The following is a 14,880-nucleotide window of genomic DNA, read 5'->3' on the forward strand; positions in this document are numbered from 1 at the left end:
CTAGGAGCTAGGATAAGTGCTTTAGAAAATTCATTAGATAAATGGTTATCAATATCAACAAGTTCATATTCACTGTCAGAAGCAAGAGAAGTAGCATTTTCATCATGAATAACATTTTCATCTATATCATCATCAAGATTTATAAAAATAGGATCTTTAACTCGCACAGGATCAAGACCATCATGCATCTTATGTTTAGGAGATCTCGGCTCAATCGTCGGTTGAGGAGAAAATGGAATAATGCTTGTTGAAGGTGTTTTTGGAGATTGCAAAGTTTGAGAAGCAGCTGCCTGAGCTCTAAGACGACGCTTTCGTCGGCGTTCACGTGCAAAACGATTTCGTCTAGTCTTAGTTGGAAGTGAAGAAGATTGAGGAGGAGGAATGTTCTCATCCTTATCACTTGGGTGTTTAGGTTGTGGTCTCTTAGGCTGGATAATAGGAGAAGAAGAAGGTCTCTTCTCTCTATAAAAAGAAGGAGGAGGAACTCCTCCATATAAGGGAGGAATATTTGGTTTAGGAAGGAGACCAATTCCATCATGACGAGGAGGTATAGGTCTACTTTTAGGAAGTTTATTAGGCATAGACATAGTCACATCCATAGGGATGGGTTGGGAATCTTCTTGAGGAAAGACATTAGTTTTATCTTTCAAAGGAAGAACTTCCTTCTCAAGAATGATAGGGATATCAAGTTTAGGTGTTCTAGGTTCACTTAGAGATAGGATCATATCTGTTTTCCACTTTTGATAAGATTTGAAAAGATGATCACTTCGCGGAGGAAGAGATTGGAATTGTTTAGGCCAAAAGTAATCAATAGGAACGCTAGAAGCTCTTTCAGCTAGTTTAAAGAGACTATGATTGATAGTAACAACTTCACCATTATGGGGAAATTTCAAGCACTTATGAATAGGAGAAGCAATAGCTTTCATGGAAGATAGCCAAGGATAGCCAAGCTTCACGCAAAATTGTTCGGATGAAGGAATAATAGCAAAGTTCACATCAAGGGATTTGTTATGGACCTCAATAGGCAATGTAATAGAACCAATTGCAGGAGAAGAAAATGCATCAAATAGTTTCACAATCACATCTGTTTTGTCATATATCACATGATTCAATTGCAAAGTAAAAAGAAATTCTTTAGTAATAACATTAACCATGCACGAAGGATCAATAAGCACTCCATGGCAAGGTGTATTCTTGACTTTTGCAACTATGTATAAAGGACCATCAGGTGCCCTAATGGTTTCAGTGGAATCAAATGTGATGGAAGGTTCTTTAGGGTTTTCTTGCTGCTCTACAAAGTTAATCACATTCGGAGTCATAGACACAAGACCATCAGATGAAAAAGAGGAATCATTAGTCTCAATCGCATTAGAGGTATGAGAAGGTAATGGATCAATGAAAATCTGAAGATTTTGATTAGGAGGAGCTACAAATGTATTGCCTTTATCATTCACTCCAGAAACAGAAATAGTATTATTATCAATCAAATCTTGAATTTTACCCTTTAAAGAAAAACATTTTTCAGTATCATGCCCAGGCTGACGATGAAATTGACAAAAAGCTTTGTTATCAAAATAAGGTGAAGTAATCTTTGCAGGATCAATTTGCCTTATAGGAGGAAGAGTAAGCACATTTTGTTTCAATAACTTATTCATAATACTATGCAATGATTCATTCAAAGGAGTATACTTTCTTTCTTTCTTGAAAAATTTAGAAATAGGAGGCACACCTGATGCTGCATTCACATTGTTGTTGATGATGTTTTCATTGAATTTGATGGAATCTCTGTTCGGTTTAAACTTTCCAAATGGTTGTTGACTGCTATCACCCTTATCACTCGGAGCCATAGGATGTGATTGTTCCATTTGACTCACAGTCAGTTGATAATTGTGAAGAGTTGCACACAACTGTTGGAAAGAAGTAAAATCAGAAAACAGAAGTTTGTCTCGGATATCTTTTTGTAAATTAGAAATAAAGATTCTTTGAATATCATTGTCAGGCACTGGAAAAGAAATTTGAGCATACAAATGCTTATATCTACCAATGAAATCAGTCACTGTTTCTTTAACACCTTGTTTACAATGCATTAAATCAATCAAAGTAACTTTAGGGCTTATATTGTTTTGAAATTGTTGAATGAAAGCATTTGCAAGTTGTTCAAAAGAAGTAATAGAATAAGAAGGCAACGAGCAATACCATTGTAGGGCTTTGTCTCTTAATGTTCTAGTGAACAGTTTTGCAAGCAACCTTTGGTCATAAGCAAAATCGGTACATATTGTTTGAAAGGTCTTAACATGTGTTAGAGGATCACCCTTACCATTATAAAGCTCCAAATGTGGAATTTCAACATGTTTAGGGGGAATAGCTCGAACAATGTCAAGAGAAAGTGGGCTCGCAACATCAAATGTGGGCACACTAAACTTAGATTGATTCATAGAGGCAATTTGTTGCTGTAAAGAAGAGACAGTTTGTGCAAGATTGTTAATGGTCGCTTCGGTCGAAGAGTTCATATTAGACGTGTTAGATTGTGATGGAGGTGTTATGTTATTGAAAGAAGGTAAAGAGTAAGGTGGTGGGACCCTATGATAATTAGTCATAGGAGATGATTGGACAGGAGGAACACTACAAGGAGGAATGGAATGGTTAAATGAATTGCCCCCTTGCGTCATGTTTATTTGCGGAGATGTAATAGGAACACTCATTGAAGGAATGAAAGAAGAAGTCAGATTGAATGAAGGGATAGGGTTAATTGAAGAAGAGGGATTTCCCCCATGACTAGTGATCATAGGGGGAATGTCTTGTATAGAAGTAGCCATTATGTTTGATGTAAAGGTAGGTATGCTAGCAATAGAAGTTGTCAAAGGAATAGAATGATTGACTTGTGTAGGAGGTTGTGTATAACCTAAAGATTCGGCACAGCTCTTCATAGGCATCACATTCGAATCCACAATGTGTGCAATACCACGCAAAATATCAATTCCATTCTTATCACTTTGAAGCATATGTTTTAGACCCTCAATTAAAGGAAGAGCTTGACTATCGGGATACTCATGAGACATCCATTGGTGAAAATCGTCAAATTGATTATCCAATTTCGAAAGTTGTTCTACAGAAACCTCATGGAGAGCTTCTTCATCATTAGGAGGATTAGAGGAATTACCCATATCCTCGTTAAAAAGGCTATTCAAATTAGGTTCCATCTCCTCAGTAGTTAAACCTCAGAAAGACTTAATTCTACGGCTTCGTCTAACGGGAATAGTGTAAGTAGGGCTTATTGTTGTCAAAACTCATGCACTAAAGAGAGAGAGAAGATTTTGAATTTAGAGGTAGCAATTTTCAGTAAAATCAGCCAATCTTCTGGATTTAAGCTGTTAAATGCAATCATGACAGTCTCCCGAAATTTCAGAAAAAATGTCCGGGACCGTGGCGCTCGGAGTGCAACACGGTCCTTGCAAATTTTTTTGAAATTTGCAGGGATGAAAGGTATGATGATTTTAAAGCCAATCTGAAAAAATTGAGTGATTTTACGATCTGTAGATAGGCCAAATTAAAGTTGCAAATTCAAAATTGAACCCTATCAAGATTGTCGAAAAATGCAAAAATTTGAATTTTGAAAAAGAGAGGGAAACTGAAATTTTGAATTTTATGATTTTAGAAGGAATGTCAAGAGCAATGCAAATTTTGAAATTTAAAAATTGACTCAATTTCACGCAAAATTCAATTTTGAAAGCGGAAATCAAAGTTGTTGTAATTAAGCACTTAATTTCAAAAGTCACAAATTGCAAAAATTTAAATAAAGCACTGAGATTTTCAATGAATGCAAACAAAATTTTCAGATTTAGGACAATGCGAACACAATTTTGACACAAAATTTCAATTTCGATGATTTTTGAATGATTAGAAGCGTTAGTCCAAGCAATCACAAGACCAACTTTGACTGTAATTTTGAAGGTGTTAGAATTGATAAAATCAGCCAAAATTCTGGATTTTAGCAGGAAAATACAGTAAGATCTTGCTCCCGAAATTTCGAAAAAAATGTCGGGGACGATGGCGCTCGGAGTGCACACGGTCCTCGCAACTTTTTTCCAAATTTTCAGGGATGAAAGATATTGTGATTTTATTGCGGAATCCAAAGTTACAGCTGATTTGGAGATGTTTTGATCAATGAAATTGTCGGACAAAGGTTGAATCAAGAGGGTTTCAAAAATTAGGGTTTTAACACTTAACCACTTAATTTTGAAAATTAAAGCACAAATATGAATTGATAATTTGTCATAGAAGGGTAGATCTGAAGCAAGCATTAACATTTAGACATTTCACAAGCTTAATTACTAAAAAGAAAATTTAGGGTTTTTATGCAATTAACCTCTAAAATTTTGCAAAAGATCAAACATGGAAATGTAATCAAGGAATCCAATTTTCAGATCTAACTATGAATAATCAGAAAGGATGTTCACGTCGGGTTCACCAAAATGTAAAGCGAAAAATCACGATCGAACCCTAGTTGCTCTCCCCTCTTCCAACTCCAAGGAGAGAGAAGGGAGATTCACTAGGGTTGATGGTTTTCACTTAGGGGAGAGACTTTACATTCAAAAGAGGGGTTGAAACCCACAAGATCCAATCTCACACAATGCAAGATTGGATGCTAAATGCATTTCAAGGGTTATGACAGCAAGGCTACCCTCTTTTGTAAAGAATGTGCATAGAAGAATTAAGCTAGGAATGCATAGAAAGTGACAAAGATTCGCTTTATAAACTGAGATAGGAATACAGTATGAAGCTGCGGACCTGGAATTAGCAGTAAAATGTCGATACGACACTGTCCTGCAAATTTGAGCAAAAGTTGTCGGGACGATGGCGCCCGACGCCACGGTCCTTCGAAAAATCCGCGAAACGAAGGGGGATCTGTTCGTCTCTGCACAAGGATTCCAGATCTTCAATTTCAGCCGCGTACCTGCAACCTACACACAGAAAAGCGAAGACGATTAGGGGGTTAGGGATTAGGGGTTTGCCATTAGGTCAAACCCCGGTTTTGGAATTAACCAAGAAATGAGCAAGTGCTGTAAATGTAAATGACTGTAAAACAAGTACTAATACCTTGTTCTAAGGATGTTTGTATCCTTATGTGCGAAGGTTTAGATGTTGTTGTTTGTTGTATGTTGTAGTAGTATGTAGTAAGTGATCTCCTCTTCAATGGTTGAATCCTTGTCTTGAATGCAACACTTAGCCTTGAATGGAGACTTGAAATGATCAATTGCTTGAAGGAATGCTTGAATGCTTGAGTATAATTTCCACGCCTTTTCCATCATATCGAATGAAAGAGGAAAATGTAGTTTATATACTTGCCAATTAGGGTTAATAGGCTGATTTTCCCGACCTTAGGCCGACCAGGAAAGATAATTTTCCAATTTGCAAACATAAAGACCCGAAGTCCAAAAGAGACCGGGCCCAAAATAGGACCTAGGGACCAGGGCGCTGGGCGCCCTAGTCCTGAAGGACCAGGGCGCTGGGCGCTCTGGTCCCACCTCCCAGGACAACAGGGTGCAAAGGAGGTTCAGGCCAGGGTGTAAGAAAATGCAGTTTTCAGTGTCATAATCAGGTTTCGGGGTCTCCATTCAGGTTGCGTGTTGCGTCGCCATCGTGAAGACCCAAATGCGGTTGAAATTGCAAGTGTCGCAATTTTAGGACGCTACAAAAATATTTATTTTGATGTTAAAATTTCACAAATGAAACATGTGTAATCTTGAAAAAAATGGTTATTTTGATGACACAAAGGATAATATAAATAGGACAATTTTACAAATGAAGCACGTGTAATCTAAAACATTTCTTTATTTTAGTGATAAGAAGCATAATGTGAAAAGAATAATTTGAAAAATAACACAAATACAAATTTCAAAAAATTATTTATTCTGATGTAAAGACTTTACAAATGAAACATGTGCAATCTTCTAAAAAATATTTATTTTGACTATAGAGCACATGATAGAAATAGATTAATTTCACAAATAAAACATGTGTAATATAAAACATTTATTTATTTTAGTGATAAGAAACATAACGTTGAAAAAAATGATTTCATAAATGATACACATGCAATCTTTAAAAAATATTTATATTTCGATAATAAGAAATATATTTCACAAATGAAACATGTGGAATCTGAAATATTTTTTATTTCAATGTTAGACAATAATTTCAAAAACAAAACGTGTAATTAATGTTAGAGAGCATATGCTGTTTGAATATTTGATCGTAGGTAACAAAGAGATTAAATATGCTATATAAACAAACAAATCAAATATACTATATATGCAGAGTTTTTATTGACCATCTAACAAATTTATTATATGATAATAGAAGTACAATCTTTAATGGCAGAATAAAGTAAGCAGGGTTAAATATGCAGGCTCAGACAAATAATTTTAAAAAGTCAGAAGATTCTGGTCTTTTCTTTTGTACCACTCGTCATTTTTCTCTATAAAGAGGGTGACAAAAAAACAAGGATTCCATGAAATAAACAAACAAACATTGCTTGCACACTAAATCTTGCAATGGCTCTTGTCTCCATTTTCCCTTCTGATTTGAGCTTGTGCCGCAGTCTCAAACCTTACCCTCCCCAGTCCCACAATCTTCAGCTTTGCAGTAAAGCAGTGCCATTAATAAAAAGAAATAAGCTTAACCCTATCGTCAATTAGGATTTATCTATAGCTGAAATCCCATTGAGGCGCACTGGTAAACATCATCCCAACTTGTGGGGCGATGATTTTATCCAGTCTATTCCAAAGCATCCTTATGAGGAAAGCTAGTTTATATTTTCTATTGATATATTTATTTCATACAATTTATAGATTTTGAAATTGATTAAATTGTTGGCATTCCAAAATTCACTTTAGGGTTTTGAGTTTGGACACCTTCATCAATGACTTTTTTTTATTTGAGCTCGCCAATTGTAACTTTTTTTGTACAAAAATATAAAACGGGAAGTATATTGTTGTTGGGATTTCACAGGCTGAAAGTTTTGGGAATCTTATTAGCGAGATCAAGGACATGTTCAGTGAATCACATGCAAATAATGCTTCCCGAATTCTTGTCTTGGTGGATATTATCAAACGTCTTGGAATAGATCGACATTTCCAAAAGGAAATCAAACAAGCCCTTGATTTTGTTTGTAGGTTTTTTTCTACCTCTTATAGTACTATTTATTATCATAAGACAATATGCCATCAATATGTATATAACAGTTTTGAAGGGAATACAACAGGTATTGGGGCGAATGCCAAAGAGATCTCAACACCATGACCTTGGGCTTTCAGATTCTTAGACTCCATAGATATCCTGTTTCTCTAGGTATAATCTATGTTTTAAATATAAATTCCTCAATAGTTTTGATATATGTCTGATTGTGAAAATATAAAACATTTTGACTTATTTCGAATCTGATTTTTGGGTTCGCTTGATATTTGATATATTTACCAATAGAATATTGTGGAAAATATAATGGAAGGAATGTTGGGACACTTTAGAACAACAAATGGGCAGTTCTTGTCCTCCATTGCTCAAACAGAGGAGGAGAAAATTAGAGGTATTCTAGATTTGTTTCGAGCTTCACATATTGCTTTTAATAGGGAGAAAATTTTGGACGAGGCTAAGGAATTCTCTACTGCATATTTAAATCAAGCTATGGAGAAGAGTGTGATCAACTCCAACCTCTTACAAGAGGTAAGCTTAAGACTAGAAGATTGACGCCTCTATGGAGTGCACATGCTTTTACCATAAAACTTGTTCATTTCTTATATATATTATATCATACAAACTCCTTTGTTTATATTGTAATAATAACATTGTTATATGCAGATATCATTCAATCTAGAGTATGGCTGGTACAGCAATCTGCCCAAGATTGGAAGCAAAGAAATATATTCAAATTTACGGAGAAAACAATTTGTGGGCCAGGCGTCATTTTACCATTGAATTGAATTGAATTGAATTGAATTTTATATATATATCAAAAAGTTTAACTAAGATAATTGTCATTTTAGATGGTGGACAATGACAAACTTTTATCTTTAGCTAAAATGGATTTCGACGCGATTGAGTCATTGCATCAGGAAGAGCTTAAAGCTTATTCTAGGTGAGTTATTCGAGAGAAATATTAGTTTTTATAAAGAAGATTTTTCCTGCTAGTTTTGGGTAACCGAGGTTTTATGAGATTTATTATTAATTAGACATTGTATCTCATTAGATGGTCGATGGAGTCTCGTTTGTCTGAACTGAAATTTGCTCGTCATCATCATGTAGAATATTTTTTTATGGCATGTGTAATTTGTGAGGGTGAGAGGTATTCCACATTTAGGTTTGGCATAGCAAATTTCTCCACGATTGCGACATATTTAGATGATATATACAACACATATGGAAAATGTGATGAGTTGAAACTGCTCACAGAGGCTATTAAGAAGTAAGTGTTAAATCATAGTTTGTGTAGTTATATCTAATAATACATTTATATGTGATTGTACTAATCATAGTCTTCTATGTATCTCTTAGGTGGGATCCAACTTCTATAGACCACCTTCCCGAATATATGAAAATTGTATATATGGCATCGTATGACACTATCAATGAAATGGATCGAGAAGTTGAATTGATTCAAGGCCGAAGCACTTTCATCCCCTCTAAAGATGCTGTATGAATATGATTTTTGTTATTTTAGAATGAAATTTATGTTTTCATAAAATAAATATTTTATTTATGCTATTGATTTTCTTAAAATATAATCAAATTTACTTAATGCTTTGAAAATTTCTTGTGGTGTTTGTATACTTATTAAAGTTATAAATCTTTGGAGAATTACAATAAGCCTAAACTTAGTTTTGTAATTTCTAATACAACCATATGTATATTGTTGTTTTTGATTCAAGCCTATTTCTTGTTTATGTAGTGAGAAGCTTATATAGATGCAATGATGCAAGAAGCTGAGTGGCTTACTACAAGGCATATGCCAACTTTGGCAGAGCACATTGGGAATGGAAAAGTTAGTTCAGGGACTCGTGCAACTGCTTTGCAACCTATATTAACAATAGATGGGATTATTTCAGAAAGCATTCTTCAAAAATTTGGCTATCCATCAAGGTTCAATGATATTTTATGCTTGAGCCTTCGATTAAGAGGTGAAATAAAATCATTTAAGGTATGTTATAATGTTTATTAATGATATTCTATGTATACTAATAAAAAGTAAAAAAATGAGTTTAATGTAAGAAATGACTTATTTATTTGATTATGAACTTCAATCCTTTGTTGTGAAGGGTGAGGTTGATTGAGGAGAAACAAATTCATCCATAGCATGTTACATGAGAGATAATCCAAGATCTACTGAAGAGGATGCACTGAATTATGTAGAGAGTTTATTAGATGAACAAATCAAAGAATTAAATTGGGAGTACTTGAAAAATTGGGAGTACTTCTAGCAAGGATTATGCTTATGACATCACAAGAGGTTTCTTGCATTTCTACAATGAGAGAAATTCTTTTAGTATTTCGAATGAAGACATACAAAATCATGTAATTCAAATCCTTATTGAACCTATAACCATGTAACCATTAATATAGTTTTACAATGTATACATTAATAAACAAATCTCTTTTATTGAATTGAGATATTTTATAATGTTTAATTTATGCTCAAATATCATTAATAAATGAGAGTTTATTTCTAATGATAGTCTATATAATGGTTCTAAGGAGCATTTTATTCATCCATGTTAAAGTTTTATAGTATACTTAAGAACATATTTTTCTTTGGTTACAAATCAAGATTATGTAATCCCTAATAGAACTAATTTATACTTGGAAAGTTCTTTAATGGGATATTTTGGTGTATTCAGAAAATCCTATTCAATCCTTTGAGTAAATACAATTATTGTATAATCTTGTGTAAAATTTTAATTGCATTTTGTAACTCTAAGAGAATAAAATCCCTTTCATATAAATATAAGATAGTTAAATGAATAAATATCACATATATTCTACATATAATTAATTAATAATAGATGATAATTGATAGTTTAAAACGTTGTATTAAGAATTAAGCGAAAAGGGATAAAATTTTTATCTATTGAAATTATGATGGAGAATAAGCTATGGTTTTTCTTAGAATTTAATCATTTACGATGACACCATAAACCATATACAACAACAATATCACACAAAATTTTCTACATATAGTCATTGGAAGCAATTAAAGGCTACAAGGTAGCCTACTATTAAAGCAACCACATATTGTTGTAACTAAATTTTGGGTCATCATATCACCTTACTAGTTGATGTACGAAAACTCAATGAATTTTTGTGTTAATGCCCCATGGTGCAAGTCAAATAAAATAAATAATAAAATAGAAAATCAATCAAATCAAACATGAAAATAGACGTTTAATCAAGGCCCAAGGAACTCAAATCATGAATAACTAAGATTCACCTCTCAAGTTCAAGAATGGATAATATTCGCAAAGGAACCTCATTTTTTGCTCATTTCCAACTTTTTTGATTGATGGATTTTCTTGATTGAGGGAAGGACAATGTTGTCTTTGTCTATATGTCTATGATGAATATATAGTAGAAAAAATGGTTTTTATGTGATTATTTTATGTTTTTAAAAATTAAAATTAAAAAATACAATACAATTATTTTTTCATTTTTGTATTTTCAAATTTAGTTTTTAAAACACAAAATAGTCACATTTAAACCATTATGTCTACTAGATATCCACTTCTAAAATCGACGACTTGTTCAAATTGATTTGATGGAATATTTGCATGAATGTGGTCTATGTGTGGATGTAGAGAAGGTGGTAACACAAACATTGAAACATCCACCCAGTATCGAATATACCAAGCCTATACTTCAAACTCTGATGCTTGAATCTATCATTGGGGCTTAGATTATTCTAAACTTTAATTTTCCTGACTTCTACCTAGTCCTCCTACATTGGTGAAATCCATTCATTCATTGTCTTGATGGGAGAAATGCTGACATATCAAGAAACTCATTTGGATAAAATTCTTGTTCCAACGAGGTTACTCATGTTCTCTATATACCATAGTTGTTTGCTACACACAATATTCACCTATTGCCACACCACATTCATCAATGCCAATGCAATCCACAGGCAAGCGTGCATCGAGGCTATCATGAAGGTACCTATATGTTTGTAGAAATACCTTGAAAACCTATATTCGAACCTCTAAAACATCTTTTAACTATATACTTGTATTCATTCCAATTCAATTTGCAGGAAGGAATGAAGTAGGGAATGTTGTCAGTGTAGACAATATGGAAACACATAATGGTAGTGAATATTTTGGCCTATACCACCATAGGAAACTATTTTGTCATAGGATTACTATTGGGTATGAGACTCACCTCACAAGTTCAAGAATTAATTGGGTGATAATGTTAGCATAAGATGTGATGCTGAAAATGAATTGAGAGGGATGCCTTATATAGGGATTTCACAATTAAAATTACCTTTAGAATGACTTATATTTGGTATATTTTTACATAGAGCTAGATTAGAATAGGGTAAGACTACTAAATTATCTTCTCATAATTCAAGGAAAAATTTTGAGACTGAGGGGAGCGGATCATCTTTGTTTTGATAGCTTTATCCTAAATTTCTAGGCATGCAAGATAATGAGGTTCTAAAACTAATTCCAACTCGATAGATCAAACGATGATGTTTAGATATATAAAATATATTTTGATAGTTGTAATTGGGGTAGGATTAAGGATAAATTGGGATAATAAATGATAAAGGGCACACCTAGATTTAAGGGCCCAAATAAGAGTGTGATGATGTAATAAAGTGGAATAAGACTCATATATTAAATTAAATTTTAATTAATTATAATAAAAGTCCTATAATGCATAAAGGAATGGAAAGTACCAAAATAAGTGCTAGGAGAGTGTGAAATTGGACACACTAATAAAGGTAGACATCCAGTTGATAGAGTTCCTACTAGTTTATCTTCATTTTTTGCTCTTCTTTCGATCCAATATTGATTAAAATTTAAAAAATTTGTTCCTAAAAATAACCCCAATAGAACCTAACTAGGTTCCTAGCAACATAACTAATGTTAGCAATAAATTTGAATGATATAGATGAGATTTATTTTCCCAAAGGATTTTTGCTAGTTGTAGTCTATAACCCTAGATTGAGTCTTATTGAGATGGCAATCAAATGTATTCTAGATCTAATCTAAGCACATAATCAGAAAGAAAAAATTGTACACATTATTAGGGAAATAATAGATCTCTTTATATTGATATATTAATATGCAATTCACATTCCTTATATATATCCTTTATGTTCTATCTCTACTTCTCCATTCTATCCTTATCTTTGGTCACTTAGGTCACTTAGTGACTAGATATCCTATCTATACCTATATCTCCTATTAGAGACACAAACCTTAAATGATATCTTTATAAATTAACTTATCTACTAAGCTATATATTCTACAACTTTGTTATCAAATTACTCACTTATCTCTTCATATCAGTGCCTATATCCTATTTTCTAGTCAACGGTTACTTCAAAATGTACATAAACCTTTATAGTTTATATGTCTAAGTTATTTTTCCTCACCTTAAATTCTGTAGGATAACTCATATAGATTTTTCAAAAAATTTCCATGCAATAATGTAATCATATCATCCATCTCTTTGATATCAAAATCAAATGATAAAACTATGACATCAATTTCATAATAGAATTCAACTAAGATACCAGAAAAATGATTTAACAAAAGTTTATTACCTAAACGCATCAATATTCTTTATCTACTAGTTATGTCTTGTACCACTATAGTGTACCATCTTATTTTATCTTCTTGAGCATCCACTTGTAGATAATGAGCTATCTACCTTCAAATAGATCAACCAAATCTAAATTTTTACATTATTTTAATATCATGATATGCTCTTTCATGGTATTTATCTAATAATTTCTCTCTTTACATAAGAGATCTTTACTTAGAGACTTTGGTTGATCATTAGTACAAGTTAGAGAAAAAATGCATTAAAATTTTGGTAGACTATATCTTTCAAATAACTCATATTTTGCAAACCATCACACAAATATGAATGAATAGCTTGTTGTATCCATAACCTAATATTCTTTAAAATTCACAACATTTATGCTAAAATGATCAAGATTGACACTGTCATGTGCAATTATTTTTTAATTTGTAAGTGAATCTTATTTCTTTAATATATATTAAAAATAAGTGAAATTTATGGTCAACCCCATGGTAGCTTAGGGATATCCATTAACCAAAGAAAACTTATACGAAAGAAAGAAGGAATAGAAATGTTATGAAGCTAGATAATTTATTAGGTGCCTAAAAAGTGGTACAATTTGCAACAATGAAAACTTTTATATAAATACAAGGATAAAACCCCAATACATACTAATTTTATAAGAAAATGTATTAATTATATGATGTAAGAGCATAGAGAGAAGGATGAAGGTAGAGGTAGAAAGATGTGAGAAAAAGAGTAGAGAGAAAAGGAGGGAGGGAAGGATATGTAGAGAATGAGAGATAGAGATAGAGAGAGGTGATAAAATGAGTAAAGAGGGATGGAAAAAGAGGGAGAGGTAGGTAGATAGAGTTAATATTTGAGGTAGGAATGGATGGAGAGAAAGAGGAGAAGACATGTAGAGAGATAGAGATATAAGAGAATTGAGAAAAATAATATAGAGGGGAGGATGGAGGGAAGGAGAGGGTGTGTTGGAGAGAGGGAGGGAAATATCAATAGACAATAATGAGGTAAATGTGGAGTGAGAGAAATATAGGTAGAGAGAAGTAAGATAAAGAGTAGCTCGAGGGAAAGACGAAGGGAGGGGCAAGGAGAAAGAGAGAGAGAGAGAGAGAGGGTGCATTAGAGGGAGGAAGGGATAGGAAAAGGGAAATGTGGGTAGAGATAGAAGTGAGATAAAAATGGAGTGAGATATATATAGGTAGAGAGAGGTAATAAAAAGAGTAGGGAAGGAAGAATAAAGGGAAATTTAGAGTTGTATTTAGAGATCTAAATAGTAGATAGAGAACAAAAAAGAGAGGGGGACTTGGAGGGAGGAAGAGAGATAGAAAGAGAAAGGGATGGATATAGGGAGGGGATATACATTAAGAGAGGGAGTGGTAAGAAAATGGGTATATGGGGAAGGAGACAAGGGAGGAGAGGTGATAGATATATAGATAAATAAAGAGAGTTAACAACATTTGTAGAGAGGATAGGAGGGAGAGAGTGAGGGGAAGAGAGGGAGATATAGAGGTAGAGAGTGAGAGGGGGATAAAGAGAGATAAGGAAAAGAGTATATAGAGAGAGAGTTAGAGAGGATAGGAAGGAGAGACTGAGGGGAAGAGAGGGAGATATAGAGGTAGAGTGTGAGAGGAGGATAAAGAGAGATAAGGAAAAGAGTATAGAGAGAGAGATAGAGATAGATAAAAAAGTGAGAAAAGGGGTAGAGAAGGAGAGATAGGAAAGGGAGATATTTAGAAAGGTGAGAAAAAGAGTATAGTGGAGGGAGTATTTAAGAATTACTGTGAGTGTGTGTGTGTGTGTTTCAGAGAGAGAGAGAGAGAGAGAGAGAGAGAGAGAGAGAGAGAGAGAGAGAGAGAGGTGAGAAAAATGGTAGAGAAGAAAGGGGGAAAGGAGGAAGAGGTAAGGAATGAGAGATAAAGAAAGGTGAGAGAAGAGGGAGGGGGAGTGAGAGGTAGGGAGGGATAGAAATAGAGAGATATAGAGAGTTAAAGAGAGTTAGAGAGATAGAGAAAGGGAGATAGAGAGGTGAGAAAAATAGTAGAGAGAGATATGTGA

The 14,880-nt window shown here is 33.5% G+C and overlaps 1 pseudogene; it reads left to right on the forward strand.

The window, feature by feature from the left end:
* Positions 1–6,554: 6,554 nt before the first annotated feature.
* On the forward strand, positions 6,555–9,603 carry LOC131048242 (alpha pinene synthase, chloroplastic-like; annotated as a pseudogene).
* The last annotated feature ends 5,277 nt before the right edge of the window (positions 9,604–14,880 follow it).

The sequence above is a fragment of the Cryptomeria japonica genome, chromosome 1 (assembly GCF_030272615.1).
Source record: "Cryptomeria japonica chromosome 1, Sugi_1.0, whole genome shotgun sequence".
NCBI lineage: Eukaryota > Viridiplantae > Streptophyta > Pinopsida > Cupressales > Cupressaceae > Cryptomeria > Cryptomeria japonica.